The sequence below is a fragment of the Peromyscus maniculatus genome, chromosome 22, assembly GCF_049852395.1.
Source record: "Peromyscus maniculatus bairdii isolate BWxNUB_F1_BW_parent chromosome 22, HU_Pman_BW_mat_3.1, whole genome shotgun sequence".
NCBI classification, from domain to species: Eukaryota; Metazoa; Chordata; class Mammalia; order Rodentia; family Cricetidae; genus Peromyscus; species Peromyscus maniculatus.
Window position 1 is genome coordinate 18,796,064 of NC_134873.1, and position 26,500 is coordinate 18,822,563.

The window sequence follows — 26,500 nt, forward strand, 5'->3', positions numbered from 1 at the left end:
AACTGAACTCAGGACCTCTGGAAGAACAGCCAGTGCTCTTAACCTCTGAGCTATCTCTCCAGCTCTGAGAGACCCTGTCTTGAAAACAAAATTTATATATGTTATCTGTGTTTATTTGCATAAATTTATGTTCACCAAGTATGTTCAGGAGCTCCTAGAGGCCAGATCCCCTGGACCTGGAGTTTCAGGCAGTTGTGAGCCGACAGATGGGTACTGGGAACTGAACTCAGGTCCTGTGCAAGAATGGTAAGTTCTCTCAACTCTTGAGCCACCTCTCCAGCCTCCATCTTTTAAAAAAAATGTCCTTTTATTTATCATGTTATGTGTACAGGTGTTTGGCTATATGTACGTGTGTGTACCGCATGTCTGGTGTGTCTGGTGCTGGAGGAGATGAGAAGGGGCCGTGGGACTGGAGTTACAGACAGTTGTGAGCTGGCATGTGGGTGCTTGGAATTGAACCCAGGTCCTCCGGAAGAACAATCAGTGTTCCTAACCACTGAGCCATCTCTTCAGCCCCAGCACCTTATTTTTTGAGAAAGGGTCTCTCCCTGGGACCTGGGAGTGCTGACTTAGACCAGCTGGACAGCAAGTATCAGGATCTCTATGGCCTCAGAGCTGAGACTACCAGTGTGTACCATAGTGCCTAGCTTTTTACACAAATGCTAGGACTTAATTCAGGTCCTCGTGAGTGCTGGTTAGTTTTTCTGTCAATGTGGCACAATCTAGAACCACCTGGAAAGGCACTAATGAGGCATTAGCTACCATGGCATTGGCCCGTGGGCCAGACCATGGAGGACTGTTAATTGACGTCAAAAGTCCCAGCCCATTGTGGGCGGTACCATTCCCTGGAGTGGGGGTAGGCAGGTCCTAAGCAATGTAAGAAAGGAAGAAGCAAGCTGAGAGTAACCAACCACCAGGTTGTTCTTTCTTTGCTCTTGGCAGTGGATACAATGTAACTAGCAGTGGATACAAGGTAACTGGCAATGGACACAATGTAACTAGCAGCGGACACAACGCAACTAGCAGTGGATGCAATGTAACTGGCAGTGGGCACAATGTGACTAGCAGTGGATACATTATAACTAGCTATTTGAGTTTCTTCCTTGATGTCTCACCGATGCAGTTGTGAGCTACTTGACATGAATGCTGGGAACTGAACCCCGGTCTTGTGGAAGAGCAGTCCATGCTCTTAACTGCCGAGCCATCTCTCCAGCCCTCCTGAGTTTTTTGGTTTTTTTTGTTTTTTTTGGTCAGGGTATTTGTTCACAGTGACAAAAATAAAACAAGAACATCATGCTTACGTGGCAAAGTACTTTCCTGCCTGAGCCGTCTCTCCAGCCCCTGACTACAATTTCTAAAAATTAAGTAAATCACGGGCAGTGTCAGTGTGAAGTTGTTAGGGTCTGGTCTCTGTGAGCAGCCTGTGTGCTTACTGACGCCGATCAATCGGAGGAGCACCCCCCTGGACGTAAGCAGAAGCCGCCATGTCTGCCTTAACACGGGGCCCCAGAAGAGGCGAGTTCTCTCTAGCGTGTCCTTGAAAGCAACTGAGAGCTTCACATCCCAACCTCCCAGGGGGCTTGCTGTATCACTGCCCAACCTGGATCCTGGATCGGCACTTGCACAGGCTGCCCCAGCTGGAGGCTGCCAACAGCACTACAGAAAAGCACCATGGCGGCCGGCTGCCCCTCATATTCATACTATGGGCTCTGCAGGGACTCCATGCTGCTTGGAGATCCCCGTCTTCCCAGCTTTTTTTTTTTTTTTTTTTGATCCTGACGCTTTCAAACTCTCTCTACTTTCTTTAAATTTTCAATTTTTCAACGCCCCCATCATCTCTTCCTTTCAGCTTCTGAAACCCCTGGCTGGATCCAGCTCCCTTCACGCCTCCCCCGCCTAGCTCCCCCGGCTTCACATCCCCTCTCCTTTGGTTCGGTGGCTGTGTCTCAGGACATTCTCCTCTCACATAGCCAGGCAGACCATCTCAGATGCTCCGGTGGCTCTGGTGCCTCTGTGCTGTTCTCTGGCCCAGATTGGCTGGACCACTCCCCCAGATAATTGCCCAAGGGGCGTCTCACCCATACTTTTTGGCTTCTGCGGGCCGGTCAACCTGAAACACCTTCCCCATGCAAGACCTGGCAGGAGTCATCTCTCCCAGCTTAAACACAACCTGGTGGCATTTTCTTCTCATCTGTTAAATGCTCTGCCTCAGACCCTGCTCCTCCCTGCCCCTCCCCCACCTCTCTTCCACCTGCCCTGCACTTGGCCTGGGGCCCTTGCCAAGACCCTTCTTGCTCGTGTTTCTTCTCCGTGGCTTACACATGGGGATGTCTCAGGAGGGTGGCTGCTTTGGGTGGAGAACTTATCTTCCCTTCAGATGGCGCTGAGGCCAGGCCTCGCCTCTTCGGGTCCTTCCTCTGGTTCTTACCAACAAGAACACTCAGGTCAGGTCTGTTTCTGCAGCTCTGGTTCCTTGTGTTTGTTGGTCTACTGCCAGGGTCACCTTGGGTGAAAGGCAGGACACCTCATGCTTTTTCTGAGTCCTGTGTTATTCTTTCTGCCCCTCCCCCTCTGATCTGGTTCTCCGTGACCTAGATTATCCTCCCTTGTAGAGGCCATCCTGATCATGATGCTTCCAGGAGAGGCTTCTACTTGGGTCTGGGCTCCTGTGGGCTTGTGCATCAGCCACAGGAGAGCAAGTGGGTTGAACTTTTTCATTTGCTCCGTAGGAAGGCCAGACATGTCCCTAGAACAAAGGCTAGAGATGTCATAGAATTGTGACAAGGCCAGCCCAGCAAGAGAAAGAATATATCCTTCACCACGATCTCATCTCTTTCGTGCTATACCCCCCACTTCCTACCTCCCACCCCCCCATCCCTGCCCTTGTGTGCTGGAGTGAATCGCAGGGCTTTGTGAAAAGATTAAAAAAAAAAAAAAAAAGGCGAAGTGGGTACCTTTCGGTGGGCCCTGCCAAGGTCTGCCACTAAGCAAACACACCACGCATAACAACAGTCAGTGCAAGAGGTTTATTAGGAGAGGGAGGAGGGAGAGAGGGAAAGGCTGTGTTGGAGTGGGGACATCAGACAGACAGACAGACAGAACAGGGAAAGGACAAGAAACAAAGACAAGGGAGTCAAAAGCAGAAAGAAGAGGCAGGAGAGCGAGCTGTGCCTGGCGGGCACTTTTAAAGGGCGCACGTGTCGCACAGGTGAAGTGGAAAGGCACCTGGCGACAGGTGATGACGTAACTGCTTTGGTGGCAGAGGCAGGCTGCTGCTACCGCAGCGGAAACTAACACTTTGCGCATGGTAGACAAGTGCTCTCCCCTAAGCTTCGTTTCTAGTGTCCTAGAACTCTCTTCATACGTCCAGCCTTTGTCCACACAGAAGCTACCTTCTACATAGTTCTAGTTTGCCTTTTCCATTAATTATGAAGCCACGAACTTGATTCCACACATTTCAGAATCCTGTAATGGTTGTACAATATTGCAAGGTGATAATTTATATTTTTTGTTAGGTATACAATTTCTGATATTTTTTTTTTTGAGACAGGATCACATATAGCCCAGTATGACCTCGAACTCACATAGCTGAGGACGGCTTTGAACTACTGATCTTCTTGTCAGCACTTCCTGAGCGCAGGGATTACACCCAGTGTACACCAGCATGCCCAGTTAATGCAGTGCTGGGACTGAACCCAGGGCTTCATACATGCTGAGAAATGTTCTATCAACTAAGCTACATCTCAGCCGGTCTGTTTGTTTTTTGAGATGGGTTCCCCCTAAGTAGTGCAGGCTGATCTCAACTCCTGACCCTTCTGTCTCAACCTCCCGGCACTGGGATTATAGGTGTCTGCCGTCATGCCAGGATGTTGATTCTAATTTTTATTTTCATTAGAGTTGGTGAGTGTGGATTTGATCTATGTGATTATTTATATTATTTCCTTGGGATAATGCCCCAAGAATGGAATTGTAAAGAGGAAGAACAAACATTTTTATGATGCTTGAATCTTATCCCCCATGCGGCTCTCTGAAAAATACTGTATCAATTTGTAGGTATAGATTTCAATACTGACACAGCCCTGTTTGTTGCTAATGCTGATACATACTCAAGACATACTGGTTATTGCATTGGAAGTACTTTTGTGCTTATTTGTGCGGACAAGTTTCTTCTTAGGACCTTAGATTTTTCAGAATTGGAAGACATCTGCTTGTTTTACAAATGAAATGAGATCCAGAGAAATCATGTACATTCTCACACCAGTGGAGTTTGAAAATAACAGTATGTATAGTAAATGTGTGTCTGTGGACTCCAAGTCCTCGGCACTTGCTCCTCTGCCCAGCCGGTGCCGTTTGGTGCGGTTTATTTTCTCTTAAATGCACAGAAGAAAAAAATCACACCTCACACTTATCCTCTGGCCAAATAGCACCCCGAGTCTCTATCATGACATATGCTTGGGCAACAGGAAAAAGTGGGGAAGGCTAAGACCTCTATGACCCCCGACAGCTGAGTCCTCTGCTCCATGATACTACTTCTCAAAGGAGACCCCTTCACTCTTTCTTGGAGTCATTCTTACAGACCGTGGTCTCAGAGTCCTCCTTGGCTCTCAACACTCTGCCCTTCCCCTCGAGCCTCTGCTGAAACTTCTAGTGCTTGGGGAAGCTCTCTGTCTTGGCTTCCATAGGCTAACAGCCCTCTCTCTTCTGCCAGACTTTGGGTGTCTGTCATGTACCGTCGCCTAGCAAAACACCTTGGAGGTTTTCATATAAACTAATGATGACTTAGAATTACCCACAGTTCTGCAGGTTACCCATGTAGCTTCTTTGTCAATTTTGGCCAGAAAACACTCATTTGGTGTAGTATACACTCAACTTGTAATTCTTTGGCGGTTATTGGTGGCTGACATCTGAACCACCCATTTTTTCCCTCTGCCTCTTTATTCTCTTCCTCCTCCTTTCCTTTCCTCCTTCAATTCCCCCCCCTCCTCTTCTTCTTTCGAGACGTGGTCTTTTTAGTTTTTATGTTTTGAGACAGGGTCTCATATAGCTTGGCCAGCTTTAAACTTGTTATGTAGCTGAGGATGACCTTGAATGACTGATCTTCCAAATCCTAAGCCTGGTGCTTGCTAAACAATCTAAGCCAATCTCAGATGCCCAGGGATCCTCCTGATGAGTTCCAAAGGAGAAATGGGAGATGCATGGGAGCTCTGCCAGTCTGCAAAGATGCAGAGCTCCCGTTGCCAGGACCTCCTGCTGTGGAGGCAGGTTGTTCCTGTGTAAGGCCCTGGATATCTCTGGGGTACCCCAGGGCATGGCTTTATTTGATATTGGGGCTTTTGCTTCCATTGTTAAAACATACTTCCTTTCCTTTAAAAACTATTTTTTAAAAGATAGATTCTTTTAGATTTATTTTTATGTGTCTGAGTGTTTTGTCTTCAGGAATGTGTGTGTAGTGTGTGTGTGTCTGGTGTCCTCAGAGGTCAGAAGAGGGAGTCAGATCCCCTGGATCCAGATGGCTGTGGGCCTCCATATGAGTGCTGGGAACTGAACCTGGGTTCTCAACAAAAGAGCAAGTGCTCTTAACCTCTGAGCCCTCTCTCCAGCCCCATATAGTTCCTCTCTAATAGGAACTGGCCTGTGTCTGTAGCCAGGTAGCATTCTCACTGTGCTTTCTGCCTGCAGAAAGTGGGGCACCCAGGGGACCTCTTCATTTTGAATTCTGCTTTTAAAACCCCCTGAAAACATTGTCAGCTGTTCACACCTAGAAAACAGTCTACTTGTCAGCCAGAAGCCAAACCCATCACTGTTTCAGCGATGGTCCTTCTTTAATTCAGGAAGCCTATTGGAAATGATTTTGAGGGTCTCATCATCATCTACCCTAAGCCTCTAAGAGGTCTGAACAAAGGAGGCTTCCAGTCTCAAACTGAATTTGATCTCCACTCTGAAGCCATGCCTCTTTGTGCCTCTTTTTTTGGTGTCAAAAAGCCGGGAAATAAAAAAAAAACACTGATTTTTGCAGCCCAGCACCTTTCAGACCCTGAACGTCTCTTCTAAATCCAGTTTGCAAGCTGAGGAGTTCCTCCTTCCTTCCCAGTTAAAGCTGCTAAAAAGACAATTTACACCTTTAACACGCTGCCCGGAGATCTCCCTAGCGGCAGTCACTGGTTCATTAGGGACGATTCTGTCATCCCGGGTCCCACACAAGACAGTTTCACACACCACTGCTTGCGCTTTAAGTGTCCTCATTACTGGTCCTCTCACTGTGTCACACACCTTCCCAGCCTCCTGGAGCTGTTTCCTGCTACCTCTTCCCTACCCTGCGGCCTCCCTTTGTTAGGTGGCCCAAAGCACCCCTTTCTCCCAGGCCTGATTATATTACCCCCACGGTTTTTTTGACTTAAAGCAAAATGAATAACAACAATTAATAATAAACCGGAACAATTACAGTAATTCATAATCAATGAAAGTTATGAGCCAGGTGGCAGTGGCAGCGGTGGCAGTGGTGGCACACACCTTTAATCCCAGCACTGGGCAGGCAGAGGCAGGTGGATCTCTGTGAGTTCGAGACCAGCCTGGTCTACAGAGCGAGATCCAGGACAGGCACCAAAAATACACAGAGAAACCTTGTCTCAAAAAACAAAACGTTATGTAAATGTGTCCTCTCTCTCCTCTCTCTCCCTCTTCTCCTCCCCACCCCCCTTTCTCCACTCTCTTGCTCTGCCACAAGACAATGTGCACACTGTGGAAATGCTGGACAAATGGGTGATTTGGGTCCCTGGTGGGATGTGGTAAGATGACAATCTATTTCATCACACTATTCAGAATAACAGTTTAAAATTGAGGAATCCGAGAGAGGGCTCAGTGGCTAAGAGCCCATAAGGCTCTTGCAGACAACTTGAGTTTGGTTCCCAGAACTTTCACTAGGTGGCTCACAACCCCCTGTATCTCCATTTCCAGTGGATTTGATGCCCTCTTCTGGCCTCTCTGGGTATGTGTATTCATGTGCACATACCCATATACAGACATACGCACGATTATTCAATAATAAAAACAAATCTTTAAAATCTAAGAATTTTTTTCTTCTGTAAATTTCTATTTGCTTTAGGACTTCAGTTGACTTTGGGTAACAGAAAGCCTAGGTTGTAAGAGCATGGGTAAGGGACAGCGTCAGCTGACCAGAATGTGCAAGATTGTCTCATTCAAGTATCTGGGGATAGAAACTGACATTGAGTACACCTCGATTTCCCTCCACAGGCCTCTTATCCTTCCTGCAGCTATACTGGCTTTCTTTTTTTCTTTTTTTTTTTTTCAAAATTTTATTTATTTTTATTTCATATGCATTGGTGTTTTGCCTGTGTGTATGTCTGTATGAGGTTGTCAGATTCCCCTGGAAATGGAGCTACAGACAGTTATGAACTGCCATGTAGGTACCGGGACTTGAACCTGGGTCCTTTGGAAGAGCAGCCAGTGCTCTTAACTACTGAGCCATCTCGCCAGCAGCAGCACATTCCCCCCCCCTCTTTTTTTTGAGACAGGGTTTCTCTGTGTGGCCCTGTCTGACCTGGAACTCACTCTGTAGACCAGGCTGGCCTTGAACTCAGAGATCTACCTCCTCTGTGTCCCGAGTGCTAGGATTAAAGGCATGTGCCACCATGCCTGGCTAAGATTCAAGCCTCTTTAAGCAGAAATTTCCTGACCTATTTTCTATCCCATTTTCCCATTTCATAGCCTCTTGGCACAAACAAGGTACTCATTAAGCATTAGTTGCAGTGATCAGGCCCTAGCCTCACAGAGTGAAATACTATCGTTCTCGCCAGACAAGCAAGGAGCTCGTTTTGGTATTTCTCTCCAAGGGCCCAAAGTACTGCATGGGTCATAGGGCCTGTGACTTTCCCGGGTTTGTAAAACATCATGAAAGGATGTTGGTTGGTGGGCACAGGCATGTTAGTCTAGTCAGGGCAAACGGTCTTGGAGATAGATAGCTCAGTGGTTAAGAAGAGCACTTGTCTGTCTCTCTTGCAGAGGAGCTGGGTTTGGTTCCCAGAGCTCACATCGTGTGGCTCACAACTGCCTGCAACTCCAGTCTCACAGAACTGGTGCCCTCTTCTAGTCTCTGCATGCTTATGGAGCATATACATCAACTCAGGCACACACACACACACACACACACACACACACACACACACACACACACACATACTTTTTTTTCCCCATCATAACCACATTAATACTTGTGCTCCAGCCAGGTGCAGATCCGCTGAGACCCCAACTCTTTTGTTTACTCACCAATTTTGACCATGAGCCCTAAGCTTGAGGAACTTGCAATCTCGTTGAGGAATGAAAGGATATGTGTGAACCAACTGCAAAGTGCCTACCAAGTATGACATCTTCACCGTCAGCTTGACTGGATTTGGAGTCACCTGGGAGACACACTCCTGTATCTTCACTATTCCAAGAGTAGGTATTTTCCCCAAAGCATGTCTGACAATTGGTTTGCAGCTGAGATGTTTTAACTTGGAGATTTAACCAAAGAGGGGAGACTTACCCTGAATGTGGGTAACAGTATCCCATGATCTTGAGTCCCAGAGTGAATAAAAAGGGAAAAGTGAGGAAGCCAGATGGACACTGGCATTTGTCTCCTTCTACTTCTTGGGTGCAGTGGCCAGCTGCCTCATGTCATACCTCCTTGCTGTCATACCTCCCCACCACGATGGACCTCACCCCTTCTTAGGGCCAAGGAACTCACTTCTCTGTAGTTAGAGTTTTCCTGCCTTGCCCACAGTCAGGACAAATCTCTCTCACCTGCCAGTCCCACAGCCGCTCAGACCCAACCAAGTAAACACAGAGACTTATATTGTTTACAAACTGTATGGCCGTGGTAGGCTTCTTGCTAACTGTTCTTATATCTTAAATTAACCCATTTCTATAAATCTATAGCTTGCCACGTAGCTGGTGGCTTACCGGCGTCTTTACATGCTGCTTGTCCTGGCAGTGGCTGCAGTGTCTCCCTCTTCAGCCTTCCGCTTCCCAGAATTCTCCTCTCTCCTTGTCCCACCTACTTCCTGCCTGGCCACCTACTTCCTGTCTGGTCACTGGCCATCAGTGTTTTATTTATATAGAACGATATCCACAGCACTTCTCCTAACTTGCTTTTGTCAGATATTTTTTCAGAGAAAGGACTGAACACATCAAGCAACTGGCTAACAAATGCTAAAGTCTATACCTCTGACCCGGCCTCAACAAAATACTTTGCTTTGTTTGTTTAAAACACTTTCTCGCTCTGCAGCCCTGGTTCTCTAGTAGGGAGCATGTCTACCAGGCTGCCCTCAATTTTGTGATGATTCCCTCCCCACCCACTCCCCCCCCCCACCCCCGTGTGCATGCTATCTTTTGAGTACTGAGGCTGCAGGCTTGAGCTAGTTGGCTAGTTGGCAGGCCTGAGTCACCATCCACTGCATGCATCAGATCTGGAGTCGGGTTCTGATTGGGTGTGAATGGAGGCAGAGAGGATGTATGGCTTCTGATCTGTGGCTGTGGAAAGCCAAAGGGATGTGGTAGGAATTAACACCCAGTATGTAGGAGAATCAGTGAATCACGGAGGTTGGAGATGAAGTGGATGAGCTGGGCTGAGGAAGTGAGGAAGGCGGTGGATTCTCCTATAAGAATGCAGGTGCAGCTGGAGGATGATCCGGACCTCCCTGGGTGGTTTGTTTCCAGAGACTTCTGTACCTTACAGTGAAGTGCTTTTGCATTCTAAACATGTGAAGGAGTAGTTGGCACGATGGGTATGTTCTAGCTCCCTAGGGATCTCTGAGAGTTTGGGTAGCAGAGGCAGAATGGGTAGCAGGAGATGCTGGGTTGTGGGTTTCCACGTGCCACATGGTTTTGCTCAGTCTCAGCTGTGAATAAAAGTGATAACAAGGTGACTTTTTTTTTTCTTTTTGCAGTTTGGGTTTGGTGCTCCTGTATCTTTACAAAAGGTGGAACATCTTAATGTGAGAAAAAAAGCAAATTCCTCTAGGCAAAACCATTTGGCTTCTGCCCATCTCAGAAGCACCTGTGATGTGATGGAAGCCTTAGAGACCCCCATTTCTCCAAAAACTGTCCTCAGGCTGGACTGAAGCCTGGCAACCTTGGCCCTGCATCCTCCAGTTATGAGATCAGGAAGAACGCTGCTCTGTGCTTCTTCTGGTCTGAGCTGTGAGATGCCAAGACAGGCACAAACATGCCCCAACGCAGGGAAGAGACTGACCCAACCAGACCTAAGGAAATTCCTAACCCGGCGAAGTGGAGAAGCAAGAATGGCCAAGCATGGAAGAGAAGAGTCAGTGCCGCTAGAAAACCCCTCCCTGACCCCGGCGCCGGCCTTGAGCATGTGCCTGGAAGAGGAAGGAGATTCACTCCTCTCTCCTTCTTAGTGCCAACTGGGATGCCAAAGCCTCTATTTCAAAGCTGTCCAAAGCTGCCTGCCTGTTGGGATTCTGGAGTTTGGACCAGCCAGCCTCACCTTCGCTTCAGCACCTGCACAGGGGAACAATGTTGCTATTTAAGCCCAATGTGCTCAAAGCAGACAGAAGTGATCTTGGTCTCCATTCTGACTTGAGTTCCACTGTTCTTTGCATTCTTTCTATGGCTGGAACCTCCCCAAATAATTAAGTTTAACAAATAGAGGAGCACAGGCCCCCTAAAGCCTGAATGCTCTGCATATGTCACTGCTTAAACTGCAGTTTAGGAATGGAAAGATGGCTCAGAGGTTAAGAGCACTGGCTGCTCTTCCAAAGGTCCTGAGTTCAATTCCCAGCACCCACATGATGGCTCACAACCATCTATAACGAGATCTGGTTCCCTCTGCTGGCCTGCAGGCATATATGCAGGCAGAACACTGTATTCATAGTAAATAAATAAATCTTGAAAAAAACAAAACTGCAGTTTAATTGCGTAAACAAATTTGGTTCATTTATGTGGGGCCCAGGAGTAGGTAGGTATTTTTCCCAACGCATATTGGGTGACTGATGTGCGTCCAGGTTAACAATAGCTAGTCAGTCCTCTTGAGCAGGTTAAGAAGTTGAGCTGGGCTGGGCCAGTGGTGGAGCACGCCTTTAATCCCAGCACTTGGGAGGCAGAGCCAGGCAGATCTCTGTGAGTTCGAGGCCAGCTTGGTCTACAGAGTGAGTTCCAGGACAGCCAGGACTCCACAGAGAAACCCTGTCTCGAAAAACAAAAACAACAACAGCAACAACAATGAAGAAGAAGAAGAAGAAGAAGAAGAAGAAGAAGAAGAAGAAGAAGAAGAAGAAGACGTTGTTGAGCTGGAGATGTGGCTCAGCTGTTGGAGTGCTTGTGTTTGTCTAGCATGATCAGGCTGTGGGTTTGAACCCCAGGACCAAATAAACTGGTCATGGTGACCCACATCTGTAATCTCTGATCAAGACCCTGTCTCAGGAAGTAAGGTGGAGAATGATCAGGAAAATTCCCTATGTCACCAAACCTAGCCTCTACATGTGTGTGTGTGAGAGGGTGAGCACACCTTCACATGTACACACAGGCATGCACGCACACACTCACACCTGGGTGTAGTAGTTCACATCTGTAATCCTAGAGCTCAGGAGGCTGAGGATCAGACAGCCAAGGCCAGCCTGGGATACACGTGAGCCGGTCTTAAAAAACAAAACAAAACAAAACAAAACACAAACAAAAACGAAAACAAAACAAAAAACCCCATCACTAACAAAAATATTGCTTCAAGGGGGTGGAGACATGGTTCCAGAGAACCCAGGTTCAATTCCCAGCAGCCCCATAGCTGCTCTCTTTGGTAACTCCAGGTCCGGGTGATCTGATGCCCTCTTCTGGCCTCATTAGGAACTGCATTTACATGGTGTACAGACAAACACAGAGTTAAAATACCTATTTGCATAAAATACGTTTTTTAAAAAGATTGGATCCATATACAACACATTTATCTTTTCAGGCCTCTGATGCTTCCCAATAACCATCGGTAAACCTTGGTTTCCATGGATCAGCTCCTCAGAGTAATCTTTGGGAACTTTTGAGGTGCTACTTAACCTCCGCCCTCACCAGTTACGCCCAGTACAGTACAATGGCAGCCACCCCTGTGACCATGGCTCCCAGAAATCACAGTGGGGTAAGTCTCAATACCCAGACCAGTCTAGCCTCAGCTTGATCCCCAAGGCTGGCTTTGTTGAGAGCCTGGGTGCTGTTCACAAGGTGAATCTTAGAAAGTTTTGTCATGATGGTTTTTGCCTCCAGTTTCCACAGACTCAGAATGCCTCTGTTATGGAGAGGACGGGGCAGTGCCATTGTCTCTGGGCTGTCTCTCTTTCTTTCCCTAGGCCCATCCAGAAACCCTCAGTTTGCTTCGATTCCATCTTCATTCCATATTTGGGTCAGACTGGAAACCTGCGAACTCAGCCTCTGGTGTTAAGTGTTCTCAAATTGTCCCTGACATGCGTGCAACAGCAACCCATATTTATTTTTTCCAAGTTGCCCATTTCTGCCCGGGAGGGCCACCCTTTTTCTGCTGCGTTGGGAGAGGTGGCGACTCCCTCTGGGTTCCGATTACACACCCCATCTTGTCTGAACAAGCATCTTCCCCGAGCTTGCCATGCGGCCCAGGACCCTCATACTTTCTTTACCATGTGGATTACTCACTGCTGGACCCTTTCCAGGCCCGTTGTGTCATCCGCGGAGAACGGAATGGCACACGTTATGGGGTCAATTGCCTGTCATCAGATGGGAAGGTGAGCTGGCGCTGTCATTTCCAACATTACTCTGCACGTCTGGGTGGCTTAGCGTTAGGAAAGATGATCCTGGAAGCCAGACAGGATTTCTGACTTCAAGGACTGTTTGACTTGAGCTCATTTATCTTCCTCTTGCCCAAGCCAGGGCTGGCTGGCAGGTGTCTGCCTCCCACACGGCTCTCTCACATCCTCGGCAGCTTCACGCCACTCTCAGCTACCCTCCCACCCAACCCGGAGTCACGTGACCGCGGAGACTTCACTGTGTGCCTCTCCCCCAGATCACTTAGAACCTTCACAATCCGACTTGGATGCACAGGCTGGAGAATGTCAGTCAAGCCGGCTCTGGCATCAATTTTTTCTTTTTCTTCTGGATACAGAGTTTCACTCTATAGCCCCACCCGACGAGGGACTCATCATACAGCCTCGGTTGTCCTTGAACTCTTGGTGGCTCTCTTACCTAACTCTAAGTGGCTGAGATGACAGGTGTAAGGCCCCCCTGCCTGGCTTCTGGCATAGATATTTAAAAGTATTTTTACTACTTTCAAAAAACTATCCCTTCTGTTAAGACAGTTTTGAAAATATAAATAAATACAAAGAAAATTTAAAACTTGTAATCTTTATGGATTAGCTTATAAAAAATGTCTGCCGTAAATCAAACAGTGAAGGGGAAGATGAACAGGAATCTCATTTACACAACTTAAGTAAAACATAGCTCTCTGAACAGATGAAGATAGGTTTCCTCTGTATCCCAGAATCTAATCAATATTTATATGTATAATTCAGCTATTATTTGGCTTAAAAGGGCTTATTGGGAAATGTTATCATTTTTACTATTTTCTACAGAGAAAATATTTTCCAGTTTCAAATAACCCTGGACTTTTGAATTACCTGTTTTTATGTTAAAAAAAAAAAAAAAAAACTTGTAATCTTATCACCCAGAGAAAACCTCCGCTAACATTTTGGTTTATGTTTGTACAGTCTTTTATTCAGAGTCATAAAACACACATGCTTTATTGCGAACCATAGCCCTTATGATCATCCTGTTCACCAGCAAGGTGGTCCACATTTGCAATCCCAACACTGAGGAGGTGGAAGCTGCAGGCTCAGGAGTTCAAGGCTAGATAGAGCTACATAGAGAGGCACTGTCTCAAAACAAAACAAACAAACAACAAACGAATTTACACAAAATTTGCAATACAGAAACCATTTTACAAGACATCAAACAGCCTTTCAAAATTACTATAAATTGGACTCCAGAGACAGCTGTCAGTGAGGCCTGGGGGCTCCAGCACACAAGTATAATGCTGAGTATATGGGGTACACTTGTCGTTCCCATGCTGTGCTGCGGAACTGGAGAGGGGTGGATCCTGGGACTTGCTATCAGGCCAGCCTAGCCCCAGGCCAGTGAGGGAACTTGTCTTAAAAAACAAAAAAACAAGAGGTGGTCCTCTGGCCTCCACACACATGCCCACACATGCGCACAAGCAACAGAACACACATGTGTAGCTGCACACAGACCTGCACGTACATCACAAAAAAATCATTACAATTGTATATATTTATGGGATGCCGTGGGATAATTTGACATATGCATATACAGTGGGTAATGAAAAAAATCAGGAGAGCTAATATTTTTATCTCCTTAAAACATTTTCAGGGCTGGAGAGGTGGCTCAGTGGGTAAGAGCAAATATTGTTTTTGTAGAGGATGAGTTCGGTTCTGAGCACCTACATGGCAATTCAAAAGTACCCAGAACTTCAGCTCTGGAAGGATCCAATGTCTCTGGCTTCCTTGGGCACCTGCACTCATGTATACTACCCACAGACATACTCATAATTTAAAGTAAATCTTAGAAAAAATTTTAGAAACTTCAACTAACAGAATTACCGTACATATTTAAAAATGACCGTGCCTATTTCAATGCATGTATGCTATATATGATGGCAGGGAACTGTGTCGCTCACATGTACTGTGTACATGTGGTTAGGTTTATTTTTTAACTAGATACAAGTTAGAATCATCTGGGAAGAGGAACCTCAACTGAAAGATGCTTCCTTCAGATTGACTTGTAGGAAATATTAATGATTATATAGGAGGGCTGAGTGTACTGTGGGTGGTGCCATCCTTGGGCAGGTGGTCCTAGGTTGTATAAGAAATTGGGATGGTGTTGGCTGGAGAGATGGCTCCGAGGTTAAGAGTAGTGACTGCTCTTCCAAAGGACCCAGGTTCAATTCCCAGCACCCACATGGGAGCTCGCAACTGTTTGTAACTCCAGTTTCAGGGGACCTGACACCCTCACATAGACATATATGTAGGCAAAACACTAATGTTCATAAAATATAAATGAATGAATGAATGAATGAATGAATAAATAAATAAATAAATCAGGCCGAGAAAGCTATGGAGAATAAGCCAGGAAGCAGCGGTCTTCCATGGTCTCCGCTTCAGCTCTGTCCTCCAGGTTCTTGCCTCAAGCTTCTGCCCTAAAATCCCCCAATGTCAGATGAAATTAACCCTTTCCTTTCCAAGTTTTTTTTAGGTTAGATAAAAATCACAGCCCTGGAGAACTAAACCAGGACATCAGTTGTGTCTTGGGTGTTGTATTCAAGAAGACTTTACTAGACCCAAGGTAGTGAGATGCAAACCCCATTTTCTTCCAAGAAGATTATAGGTTTAGCTCTGACATTTAGGTTGTTGAAATCCTAACTCCCAGTACCTCAGAGTGTGACTGAAGTTGAAGAGAGGACCTTTAAAGGGATGGTTAACCTAAAACGAGGTCATTAGTGGTGGGCTCTATCAAACATGACTAGTGGCCGGGCGGTGGTGGCGCACGCCTTTAATCCCAGCACTCGGGAGGCAGAGGCAGGCGGATCTCTGTGAGTTCGAGGCCAGCCTGGGCTACCAAATGAGTTCCAGGACAGGCGCAAAGCTACACAGAGAAACCCTGTCTCGAAAAAACAAACAAAACATGACTAGTGTCTTCATAAGAGGAGACTGGGACACGGACACACAGAAGGGAAATCATCATGTGGTGATGGCCACCTACAGCCAGGGAGGACTAACTACAAACAAACCTGCCAATACCTTGATTTTATAAACTATTGTTTTTAACAGTGCTGATGTTTGACAAACCACGTGGACAGATGGTGTATAAAATCCTTTGCTTGCAGTTTCTTTCCATACATTTCTACAAAATGCTGCATGAGGCTTGCCTGGATTTGTGTGTTCCTCTTAGAAGTTTGATACCAACTATTCTGGTTAACAGTTTTTGTAACAAAGGACCCAAAAAGAAAATCCTGAAGTAAGAAACATTTTTGCTTGTATTTTTGTTTTTGTTTTATTTTTCAAGACAGGGTTTCTCTGTGTAACAGCTCTGGCTGTCCTGGAACTCACTCTGTAGACCAGGCTAGCCTTGAACTCACAGAGATCCACCTGCCTCTGCTTCCTGAGTGCTGGGATCAAAGGCGTGCACCACCACTGCCAGGCCTTTGTACTTTTATAAATTAGAATTCATTTAGGAGCCGTTGATGAGGGAGAAAATGAAGATATAATGGCTTAGAGAGAATATGTGTGAAGGCATGTGCGCATGTGCGAAGTGGGGGTGAACTGAGTCAGATGGGTGAACAATAGGCTTTCGAGTGCAGGCATGTCACAAAGCTAAGGGGATTTAAAAGAGTATAATACTTGTGCTATCAAGTGCTACCAAAGGTTCTAGCAGTCTGAGGACTCAGACGTGGATGGTGGTATTTGAGACGAAATCAGTCATTAATGCGGCAGAGTCCCAGCCCTGGGTGGACAGGCTGCTGTAGCGTGGGGAGGGCTTGTAAGACATTTATGAAAGAGAATACGGAAGGAGCAGTAGCTGGAGCAGAATTTTCCTTCTTAGGACAAGAAACGGTTGACCACTATAAATAATGCAGGGAAAAGACAAGTAGGTAAGAGACATCAGTAATCTTGAAATACGAGAGGGAAATAAATATGTTTGGGAAATTTTGTGAGGATGTGAGGCGATGACTCTCAAGAGATAGGAAAGTGTAAATTAGTGTGTTTCTGGAGACGTGTGCAATAGAGAAGCTTAAACTTGAAATCAGGATCAAGGTGTGATCCTCCTGCCTCAGCCTCCTGAGGTGATGCTCCTGCCTCAGCCTCCCCAGTGCTAGGCATACAGGTGTTTCAGACATCATGCTGGGCTTCCACAGCTTCAAGACACACACTCTACCGTTTTCATGCAAAAGCCAGTGTTTTCACCCTTGCAGTGCCCTCCCCACAGCAGGAGCTCAATAGATGGAAGAGAAGAAACTAAGTGGTTTTTGTTGTTGTTTTCGAGACAGGGTTTCTCTGTGTAGCTTTGCACCTTTCCTGGAACTCACTCTGTAGACCAGGCTGGCCTCGAACTCACAGAGGTCCGCCTGCCTCTAATTAAATGTATCTTATCTGTAGTCTGAGTATTCTGTTTGTTTGGATTTTTCGAGACAGGGTTTCTCCGTGTAACAGTCCTGAATGTCCTGGAACTCACTCTGTAGACCAGGCTGGCCTCCAACTCACAGAGATCCACCTGCCTCTGCCTCCCGAGTGTTGGCCTGAGCCACCACCACCTGGCTAGTCTGAGTATTTTAACATAGTTAAAGCATTCATCACCCAGCAACAAGTGAGTCTCCTCCAACATGCAAAATAGTCACAGCGTTCGCGAGTGAAAAGTGATGTATCTCTCCCCCCACCCCCACCGCGCCATTTACTTAAAGTCTTACCAGCCCCGCCTCACCATAGGAGGTTAAAAATAGAGTGAGAAGAGGAGGAAGAGGGTGTTCTGGAGGCAGGCTGCCAGTCTGATCGCAGCAGGTGGCACGATCTGCCTTTCCATAAGGTGTCAGCACGCTCAAAAAGCATCCTCAAAAGCTCACAGGCCGGGAGTTCCTTCCCTTCACACACGCACACGCACCAATAGGCGAACGGACCATACTGTTGTCTTAAATGATTTTGAGAAAAAAAAAAAATTGACAGTTTGAGCCATTAAAAGAAGCCTTGGCTGTTCCTAAAGAGTTTGGAAAGGATTCTGTAAAAAAAAAAAATGGTACCATGAGGCCGGGAGTGATGTCGCCGGCTTCTAATCCCAGCCCCCGGGAGAGAGACGCAGGTGGATCTCTCTGTGCTCGAGGCCAGCCTCGTCTACACAGAGAGAGTTCCAGGACAGGTAGGGCTACACAGAGAAACCTTATTTTGAAAAAAAACCACACAAACAACAAACAAAACAAATAGGTAACATGGGGGTCTGGAGAGAGAGAGCTCAGCAGCTAAGATCACTTGGATGTTAGCAGAGGACCTGGGTCTATTTCTCAGCACGCACATGGCAGCTCACAGTTCTAGGGGATCCAACACACTCGTCTGGCCGTTTTGGAGACACAAGTGGTGCACACATACTTGTAGGCCAAACACTCATACACATAACAGAAAAACAAATAAATCCTTTTAAAAAGTGGTAATATGAGCTGGCTGGTAAAGCTTTGCCGTTCCTGCTCCTTTGCCCAAGCTGTTTAATGTCTCAATGTTCCCCCTTTCAGCAACCACTGCGCAACTAAGCGGAAGTAATCTGTTCCTCCTCATCCTCTCCCAGCATCCGGCTGTGGCTGTGGCTTGCCTTTGCGCAGGTGACTGGGCTCGGTCGTTCGCAAGGCTGCTCTTCCCCTTAAGTTCCGCGCTCTTGGGGACCAGGGACCGTGACCCCGAGCGTGCCCACGGCGGCGCACCATGCACGGAGTCAGTGCTCAAGCGAGCCTGCTGAGTCAACGTGGAAAGTCACTCGGGGCAGGACCCCGCGCTCGAGGCGCCGGGGTGAATCATTCACCGGGTGTTCCTTTTGCATTCCTTACGGTGCAGTCACGTCGGCGCGGCATCCAGCCGCGGGGCAGAGCAGCTACCTGTGGCGTGCAAGCGCGCCTCCGCCTCCGCGCCCGGCGCCCCGCAGAGGCCCGGAGGGGGCGCGCGAACCCGCGGGAGGGCACCGGGCCGCCTCCCCTCCCCCTCTCGCGGCGGAAGCCCCGCCCCTCCGCCCCGCCCACCCGGCCGCTTGCCCGCCCGCCCGCCCGCCCTCCGCGCGCGCTCGCTCGCCCGCCCTCGCCCTCGCGCCCTCGCGCCCTCGCCGCCGGGGGCGGGCTCGCTGCGCGTGCCGGGCGGGGAAGCGGCGCGAGCCGGCGGCGCCGGGAACGTTCACCGCGGGGGCGGCTCCGGGGCCTGAGCGGGCGCCGTCGCCTCCGCCGCTGCCGCTGCTTCGGCCGCCCGAGTCGAGGGGGCCGGGCCGGAGGAGGCTGCGGCCCGCCGGAGAGCCGCACGCGCGACGCCCCCCCTCCCTCCACTCCGCTCCGGCCGGGAAGTGAGCCAGGTGGGGAGTCCGCCGGGGCTGGAGGAGCGAGCGGGGGAGCCTGCGGGGTGGCGGGGCGCGCGCGGCCGTGGAGCTGCGACCCTTGGGAGACAGCGCGCCGGGCTGGGGAGGCGGGGAGAGGGGTCCCGGGGCCACCCGCGCGCACGGCGGCGGGGCGCAGAGCCGGGCTGCGCGCGCCTGCTGATGCAGCCCGAGCCCGGCTCGCCCAGGAGGAGGCTCGGCGTTAGGTGCTGAAGGGGGCGAAGGCGGCAGGTCCTGGCAGAGGGCAGGTGAGGCAGGCAGGCCCTGGCAGAGGGAAGGGACTTCATTCCAGATCACCCTCCCACCCCCCGATGTCTCCCGGCAGACGAACCTGTCCACCCAGGTCACCCTGTGATGGGCACAGTGTCCCGGGAAGAGGGAGGATGCAGCTGACGACTGCTTACGGTTCAATGCCCGTGCCAGGCCTTGGGGAACCAGGGAGACTTTCCAGCATTCTCTGCAAGCGTTTATTGATTAGCTCCGGAGCAGGAGACAACCGCGGTCAGCACCGGGGTCACGACTTAGTCACTCCCAGCCATCATTTGCTGTTGAAGTGCTGACAGTTGGGCTGTGAAAGTATGCATATAAAATGGAAAGCGCTCAATCTCACGTCTCTTCTTCTGTGCACTTCGGGTCTCTTTAAGTCTTTTCCCCCAGCCCTGGGAAATTGGAGGCGTAAGTTGCTTGGTTTGTGGAGAAAGTGAGGGTAGCTGGTTGGGAGCTATTGGGAAGAGGTTGGAAGGATCTTAAAAGAGAGGGAAAGGGAAATTTGAAAACGAATCTTGCCTTCCCAAGGAGAATTAAGCTCCGTGCATGTGGCCTGGATCCCAATAGTCTTTGCAGTGGATGCCCACTGTGTGCGTGAATGGAGGAAGCAGGGGTTTGGTACATTTTATAGGGAGTAGTGTCGGTCTCTAGAGTTAGGGATGGTCGGTGGACTTCTTTTGGTCCTCAGATTCTCTTTTTGCCAACTTTGGTAACCCAGGGTTTTAGGCGCTGGGCAGGTTAAAACAGTGGCCTGGGTGGCAGACTTTGGTGGTTTGTGGCCACTCGGCTACATCCACGTGGATCTTACATGTTGGGCACCAGGTGCTTGTTCTTTGGGTGGTCGCTTGAGATCCGGTTCTGGTGGTCCTTCTCTCGTCGCCTTTCTTTTTTGAGAAGGATGGACGGTGCTTTTGCCTAGAGAGCACTTTTATAATTTCTCTTCTGCCTCGTGGGTCTTGGCTCTGAGGTGAGTTCTGTAAGGGCTGAGATCTGTCCTCCGCCATGGTTGGACTCTCCGGCCCCAGGTTGCTGTTTCCTTCCCCTGGCTCGCAGTGCTTGTTGGGTTACTTTGCTTGCCAAATTAAAACTTGACCTTTTGTGAGTTCTCTGAGGATTTTTATCAGACATAAGTGGAACTGCCTCTGCAGGGGGTGTGTGTATTCAAGGTGGTGCTGGCAGGGGCGGGGGAGTGGTCTTTATGTTCAATGAGTTTTGCCCAGGAGACAGAATTTCCACTTATGGTTGAAATATTAGAGTTCGTAGGATTTCCATTTAGCATTTATTTCACGTCTTCGATGTTAACATACCTGAGCCTTAGTTTCCTCATGCTAAAAAAAAAAAAAAGAGTAATATTAATCCAAGTTGGCATTGCATATATAGTAGACCTTGAAGTGCATCAATTTATTTTATTTTAGTTAGTATCTACACTTCAGAGTGCAACCTTAAGTGTCTAGTAAGTTTTGTTTTGGGGTGCCTATGTGGCTCTGCAATTTTGGGAGCCTTGTTTCAGGTTTTTCTAATATTTTTAGATATTTAATTTACATTTATTTCAAAATCAATATGTCATCTCCCCCCACCCCATTTTTTTTTGAAACAATGTCATGTTGTACCCAGCTGGCCTGGTATTCATCATACTTACTGTAGCCAAGCTGATAGGCTGACCTTGAACACATGGCTTTCCTCCTGTTAGTCTCCCATGTGAATCACTTTGCCTGGTTAAAACAAACTTTTTTGTTGTTGTTTTCTTTTTAAGATAGGGTCTCCTGGCAGGTGGTGGTGGCCCATGCCCATGCCACTAATCCCAGCACTCTGGAGGTAGAGGCAGGTGGAGCTCTGTGAATTCCAGGCCAGCCTGGTCTACAGAGCAAGATCCAGGACAGGCACCAAAGGCTTCACACACAGAGAAACCTTGTCTTGAAAAGCAAAAAAAAAAAAAAAAGATAGGCTCTCTCTATGTAGCCCTGACTAACTTTGAACTTGTGGCTGTCCTCCTGCCCAAGTGTGCTGGGGTTACAGGTGTGCACTATTATGCCTTCCTGATGTATAGTTTACATATGATAAAATGGGCAGGCTTTACCTGTTGAGTTGGATGCTTTGAAAAACCATACCCGTTGCCTGGTGTGATGGCACATGCCTTTAAATCCCAGCCCTCTGTGAGCTCAAGGGTTGCATAAGGAGACACTGTTTCAACGGAAAATAAAAGCAAACAAAGTAACAAAAGCCACCCTTCAAGAAAAAAGATACCACCACCACCAACAACAAAAAGGGAAACCATGTTTACTTTGTAACCTATCCCAATCAAGATATATACATTTGTATCCCCAGCAGGTGAACTCATGCTGTCTTGAGGACAGCCCCCTGCCCCATTTTACTTATTTCAAATTACACAAGGCCAGCGTTAGAGCTGTGGTTTCTAGTTGCGCTGGTTGTTTGCTGTCCAGTGTTAGGGCTGTCGTTTGCACTGGAGTCTCTGTGCCTGGCTACTCCTGGAGTTGCAGTGGTTCGAGTGGCTGAGAATGCATCCTTGGTTATAAAATACTCAGAATAAAAACACCCCCTTGACATACCTACTCCTTTTCCTACTTCCTAAGTTACTAGTTTGTTGTTTCCTTCCCAAGCCTTTTCCTATGCATTGTACTTTTTTTTTGCATGTGTATGTAGTATATATGAGTGTCTCTGTGGGTATACATGCACATGTGTGTACATTGCCTGTGAAAGCCCAAAGTTGACACTGGATATTCTCAGTTGCTCTCTTACTTATTACATTCAGCCTCCTGCTGAGCCTGGAGCTGGCCAATTTGGCTAGTGTAGCTAGCCAGTTTGCTCTGGTGATTCCCTATCTGTCTCCAGAGTGCTGGTGTATTTACAGGCGGCTGCCACACCTGCATGGTTTCTGTGTTGAGTCTAGAGATTTGAACTCCAATCCTTATGCTTGTGTTGTGGCAAGTACTTTATTCACGGACTCATCTCCAGCTCTCTGTCTGCATTTTACTATAGCATACTGTCCAGATAGCTCTTTGGGTTCTTTTTTTTCCCCTGATGGATAATTTTTGAGATTTTTTTTCATGTTGGAACACAGAGATTTACCCGAAGTTGTCTTTACTGTGTGATTTCTTAGTAGTATGTAGTATACTGTATTTAGTATATTTAAGCCTCTTTTTGTTAATGGTAATTGTTCAGTGAATGGAAAGGAAATACACCTTCCAGTCTAAGGCTTTTCTTTAACACACACACACACACACACACACACACACACACACACACACACACACACTCACACACTCCCCCAGACAGTGGTGGTGCATACCTTTAAGAGAAGAGGAAGGAGGATCTCTGAGTTTGAAGCCAGCCTGGTCTACAGAGTTCCAGGACAGCCAGGACTACACAGAGAAACTCTGTCTCAAAACACACACACACACACACACATACACACACACACACACACACACACACACAGAGTATTTAGTGTCATAATGCCATAAGTATATGAAAAATTTCTCCTAAGTGTCTCCAGGTGTGTGTGTGTGTGTGTGTGTGTGTGTGTGTGTGTGTTTGTGTGTGTTTTCAGAAACATTTCTCAAGCTGGTGCTGTGACTCAGCTGGTGAAGGCACCTGTCACTAGTCCTGATGACCTGAGTTCAATTCCTGGAGCCCACTTGGTGGAGGAAAAGAACTGACCCCTGTGGGTTGTCCTCTGACCGCCACCTAATACAGCATGTGGGTGGGTACCCTCACATACACACAGATAAGTGTAGTAAAGAACAAAAAATTGAAAATATTTTCTGTCTCTCAGGCTATGAATTATATTTCCTGGTTTCTTTTACTTAGCAATATGTATTTATGGTTCTTATATATCTGTTTATGGACTGATGGCTTATTTCCTTTTAGCAACAAATAATATTCCATTCAATAGAAATACTATTTTTTTTTAAAGATTTATTTATTATGTATACAGCATGTATCCCTGCAGGCCAGAAGAGGGCACCAGATCTCATTACAGATGGTTGTGAGCCACCATGTGGTTGCTGGGAATTGACCTCAGGACCTCTGGAAGAGCAGTCAGTGCTCTTAACCTCTGAGCCATCTCTCCAGCCCCAGAGATACCATTTTTTAAAATTTATTCATCTAGCAAAAGTTTTTGGTAATTCTGAATAAAACTTATAATCTTCTGTGTGCAGATTTTTTTTGTAGACACAAGTTTTTTTTTTTTTTAATGTTTATTTATTTATATATACAGCGTTCTGCCTGCATGTATGCCTGTACAACAGAAGAGGGCACCAGATCTCATTACAGATGGTTGTGAGCCACCATGTGGTTGCTGGGAATTGAACTCAGGACCTCTGGAAGAGCAGCCAGTGCTCTTAACCTCTGAGCGATCTCTCCAGCCCGACTTAAGTTTTTTTTAGACATACTTGGATAAATTAGGAGTGCAATACTAGATCAGATATTCCAGATCAAATATATGTTTGGCTTTATAGGAGACTGCTGAGCTGGCTTCCAAAGTGATCATTTAGCAATGGTAATATTTTTTAATGTTTATGTCCAAGTGTCCCAGTATGTATAATCATATTTGTAGTTGGTTGTTTTTCACTCATTTGCTCATTGGGGCTTGCCACTCAGCTCCCAAATAAATCACACAGAATCTTATTATTACTTATAAATTCCTAGCCTTAGCTTGGCTTGTTTCTTGCCAGCTTTTAAATTATCCCATCTACCTTTTGCCTCTGTGCTTTTTCCTTTCTCTACTTCTGTATACCTCTTTTTACTTCTTACTCTGTGGCTTGTTGTGTAACCGGGTGGCTGGCCCCTAGGGTCCTCCTCCTTATCCTGTTCTTTGATCTTTTCCTCCCAGATTTCTCCTCCTCTATATTCTCTCTGCCTGCCAGCCCCACCTATCCTTTCTCCTGCCTTGCTACTGGCCGTTCAGATCTTTATTAGACCAGTCAGGTGTTTTATTTAGACAGGCAAAGTAGCACAACTTCACAGAGTTAAATAAATGCAACATAAAATAATGCAACACATCTTTGTATCATTAAACAAATGATCCACAGCATAAGCAAGTGTAACAATTCTTAAAATAATATTCCACTACAGAAGTCAGTCTTGTCATGCTGTCTGTGAACTCACTATCTGGGATGAATTAATATTCAGTTACTGCTGTTGATGGCTCGCTTTTAGCATGGTTTCGCTTTGTGTAATTTGAAGGTTTTTGTTTTTTTGTTTTTTCAAGACAGGGTTTCTCTGTGTAGTTTTGGTGCCTGTCCTGGATCTCGCTCTGTAGCCTAGGCTGGCCTCGAACTCACAGAGATCTGCCTGCTTCTGCCTCCCGAGTGCTGGGATTAAAGGCATGCGCCACCACTGCCCGCCTGATTTGAAGTTTTGATTTATGGATTCATTCTACTTTGAATCTTCTTCTTCATCTTCTTTTTCTTCTCTTTTTGGTTTTTCAAGACAGGATTTCTTTGTATAGCCCTGGCTGTACTGGAACCCACTATGTAGACCAGGCTGGCCTTGAACTCACAGAGATCTGCCTGCCTCTGCCTCAAGTGCTGGGACTAAAGGTGTGCACCACCACCAGCACCACCAGCACCACCTGGCTTACATGTCTTTTTCTTTCCTTTTTCTGTGCTCACTCTTTTGTATGTTGTATGTGGGATTTCAGGTGTTCAGCTGGCCTGCAGGGGTCCCAGTCTAGAATCAGATATGACTTGGGGGTCAAGGGTCCTGCCCTCGGAGGTAGTTGATTTAGATCTGCTCATACATACATATCCTGGTTCCATTCCTGGTCACGAGTCTGTTTGCACCTTCCCACTTTTCCAAACGCGTAGCATTACGTAATCTGCATTCTCCGCAGAGACTGACAGTGGCATTTTAAGTTTCTTTTCAGCTCTAGTCTTATCCCCGGCCTTCAGCAGTGAGTCTGGTTTAAATGCCTCATATTCTCCACCCTCCTTTGGAATCCTGTTCCCCTGCAGGAGGTGCAGGTTCTGGACTCAGAATCCCGTAAGTCTATGGCTTCATCCTGCTCATAATTAATGTCTCTTGTTGTGTTTCTGATCCCAATGGAAGCTTTTCTTGTTTTTAAGCTTTGTCTTTTGATTTCTATTACATTTCCCCTTCGATTTGAAGGGGTTTCAGTGAGGTGTCTCTGATGTTGAATAGAGGTCTGAATTGATCTTAAGATCATACCACTGGCTTCTCCTTATTCTTGTCCCTTCATGTACCAGAGTTGACAATGGGCACTAAAAATTTTTTTTTCTTTGCTAAATGGATACTTAGTGTTTTGCTAGTATCTGTAATGTTTTCTGAAGGCTTTTGGTTGATGTTTCTTGTCCATTTAAGGATGTTCTTTCTATTCTTGTTTTTTTGAGTGTTGAATTTATCAATGGCTTGTTTTTGGCATTTGTTGAAGTTATCTTTTTTCTTTCTTTCTCTGTAGTATGGTAGAAATAGGGTGGACTGCTGGGGCTGGAGAGATGGCTCAGTGGTTAAGAGCACTGGCAGCTCGTCTAGAGGACCCGAGTTTGATTCCCAACACGGCATGGTAGCTCACCACCATCTGTAACCCCAGTCTCAGGGATCCAGTACCCTCTTCTGGCCCCTGTGGACCCAGGGCAAGTGCATGGTGCACAGACATATATGTGCAAAACAGCCATATACATACAAAGAAAAATTAAAAAAACTTTAAAAGAATTGGGATGGACCGCTTTGTATTGTAGTTAATTGAAAGACATGTCTACAATTTAATTTTTCCTTTGTTTTAAACAAGTTTCTGAGCAGAGTCTCAGTTTGTGATTACTGGCTGGTCTAGAACTCACTGTTTAAGTCAGGCTGGCTTCAATTCATGTCAGTTCTCCTGCCTCAGCTACCCAAGTGCTGACATTGCAGGCATGTGGCACTCTGCCCAGTTATGTTAAATTATTTATATATATTTGGTTTATGTATATATTTATATATATTAAATAATTATATATGTTTGGATATATAAATGTATATATATATATAATATATATGTTTGTTTTTTTAAGACAAGATTTCTTTGTATAGCCCTGGCTGTCCTGGAACTCACTCTGTAGACCAC

At 46.9% G+C, this 26,500-nt stretch overlaps 1 protein-coding gene across 11 annotated transcripts in view; it reads left to right on the forward strand.

Annotated features, from left to right (window-relative positions):
• Positions 1 to 18,992: 18,992 nt before the first annotated feature.
• Dtnb (dystrobrevin beta) overlaps positions 18,993 to 26,500 on the forward strand; it is a 212,287-nt gene continuing 204,779 nt past the window's right edge. For 10 of the 11 annotated variants that reach the window (XM_076558737.1, XM_076558738.1, XM_076558742.1 and 7 more), the window contains exon 1: positions 18,993 to 19,131. The gene's annotated coding sequence lies outside the window, so the exon portion shown is untranslated. Of the gene's footprint in view, positions 19,132 to 19,279; positions 19,401 to 26,500 lie in introns of those variants that run through there. The other variant, XM_076558739.1, reaches the window with a different exon arrangement.